Here is a 2,878-nt window from a genome sequence, read left to right on the forward strand (position 1 = left end):
AAGCTGAACTTCAACAATTGTTTACATTTGGACATAAAACCTTGAAGATGAATGAGTTGAAGCATTGTTTTAAGTGGAATAAGTATATTAGACAGAGGCATGTGTGAGTGAAAGCACTGGTCATAAAAGTAAAACTTGTAAAAAGACATCTGGAATAACAGTTTCAGAATACTCTGAGTCAGGCTGTATTCAAGTGAATGTAATGATATATAGGCCTATGGTAAATTAGTAGCCAGCAGGGTCCCACATCCCTCTCAGTCTGCTGGTGTGCATTTCTTCCACTGTGCTGGTGTAGACAGACTAGTGACTAATGTAATTATAAATGTTGTTAACGTCTGAGTGTGTGTTATTCAGTTTTCTGTTTTGGGACTGAAACTCAAGTTATTGTGTCATTTGTCATTTTTGTATCTATTCTGCCTTTACAGCCACAGCAGTTGCAGCATATTCCTTTCAACCAATAGTAAATGTATTGTTTTACAAAGATTGTCTTTCAGAGGGCTCGCTTTCAAAGTGTTCTTTGCACCTTCCAGTGGCAGAAAGGGGAATTTGAACGAGCATGTCACCATGCAGCAATCAGCTGCACAGGTTTCTCTCACCTGAGGCAGTAAAACTGGAACAGAGATAAAGCCTGTTCCTTGAACCATATTTTAGCCTTATTAAAAAACCAATGCTTCCTAACAGCAAGCACAGATATGAATAACTGATGCTTATTCATAAAAGCCTGGAGAAAGGATTTACTGGATACTTTAATGATACATCTTTAGATGAGACAGGGCACTGCGCTGAAAGAAAATACAACAAGGGAAAAACAGGAAACAATTACATTATTTGACTGAAAATGAAACAAAAACACAAGCATCAATAAAACAGCTTACTCCAAGGCTAACATGACAGCCATAATGAAAATTTCCTTTATCTATCAGTGGCATAAAGTACTGGGAAATTGTTCTTATGATCATATGGGAGGAGAAAGGTTTAAAAAACAGAGTGATAATGGAACAAAGGTAGGCAAACGTTCACAAAAGCTCTCATTTGTATTATGCCACAAATATTTTGATGAAAAAACATCACCTTTACAACAAATGCTACAAAAGTACAGGTACATCTGGTCAGTGGCTGGAAATAAAGCATTTCTGTGAAAAACAGAGAAAGGACATGTGTTTTGAAGCACGTGAGGTGAGCACAAGAAAAAAAAAGTGAGGAGTAGTGGATCAAAGTCCTCTGGCTGAGTGGAACTGAGGCAGCTTATCGTGAGGCATCATCTGATTACCCAACACTGACCATAATACTTTTTATGTTACGTTTTTATTGTAAATAAAGTGAATTATAGAATGAATCCTGACAGAATGGTCACTAAGACAGATGGCATGATCAAAAGACCAAGAGTGAGATTGTGTGTGTGTCTGTGAGCGTGTCTGTGTGTTTATGTGTGTCACAGTCACAGACATGATGACATGTCTGGGGGCCCCACATCTGTCGACATTTTCCGTCTGCCAGTTCGACTCTGGCTCCCTTCAAGTAAACCCTAACAAAAAAAAACACAACTGGCTCTACTGGGAAAGCAATCAAGCATAGGGCAGGATATTGTTTTTGAACAATTCTTAGCATTTTTCAAATAGATTAACTTGGTGCATAGAGTTACTTGGGATCAGGGTAATGCAGGAAGAGCATATAGATCTTAATCTACACTCACTATGTGATAATCTAAATTCCCAGCACAGATGGCACCACTCTTTACAGCAACCCCTGGGGTGGCTGTGGCTCAGGAGGTAGAGCGTGTCATAGTCACAAACATGTCCACTAATCAAAAGATTGGTGGTTCGATCGTCAGCTCCTCCCTCTGCATTTCAAACTGCTCCTGATTTGCCATCAGCATGTGGGTGTGTGTTAGTTTCTGATGAGCAGTTGGCAGATGCCTCTACCATCACTGTATGAATATATGTGTGAATGAGTGAATGTAGTGTAGTGTAAAGCAATTTGTCCGCTGACTAGAAAGACGCTATCTATTTAAGTGTAGCCCATTTACCATGTCCATGTGGGACCTTAATACCCATACATTAAATATGGACATTGAAAATACACCAGCAAGTAATAAATATAAGACAAACCCCCTTATACTGTATTATTCAGATAGTATTCATAACATATGCAGGTATAAAGATAAGAGAGAATTTTGTACCTTCTCGATCTGACTGCAGACTTTGATACCATCGATTATGCCATTTGGATACAAATAGATTACAGAACTGGGATGGCATTTCTGGTACAGCTTTAAACTGGTTTCATTCCTATTTGACTAATAGAGTCTTTAATGTCTGCATTAATAATCATCTACAATGTATGTTTTGTATTGGTTGATTATGGCTAAAAATGTTAATTGTGGATTAAACATAAAAGACGGTATGTTTACCTGTGGTTAGGAGGGAGCTTTAACTAAATGAGGGGTTTTGTTGACGAAATGTAGCTGTCTAAAATCTTGGTGTATTTATTCTTGAAGATTGTATTTGAAAAAATATTAAATTTCGCAATACTGTTAGTAACAAACAGTTCTGTATATTTCATAACCGACCCACCAGGGTGTTTACTCGAGAGTGTCTACCATGACACTCCTTAAACGAGCTCCACTCCTCCCATTTCCCTTCTCGCGACCCCTCCTAACTGCAGCTTGTAATCACCATCAATCCATTTTACTTACAGGCATTCCAGAACTGGGTTGGTGTTCTTGGTACAGCCGTTAAACTGGCTCTTCTCATTCTGGTCTTGACTATAGGATTCTTTAATTGTCTGCATTCAATAATCATGCTTTCCCTTCCTCCCCTGCTCGGTGGCGGTGTTCTGGTTATTGGTCCAGTTCTCTTTTTTCCCCTGTATCCATGTC

Source organism: Morone saxatilis, unplaced genomic scaffold (assembly GCF_004916995.1).
Source record: "Morone saxatilis isolate NCDOM2014 unplaced genomic scaffold, NCSU_SB_2.0 Contig12, whole genome shotgun sequence".
In the NCBI taxonomy this organism is placed as follows: Eukaryota; Metazoa; Chordata; class Actinopteri; family Moronidae; genus Morone; species Morone saxatilis.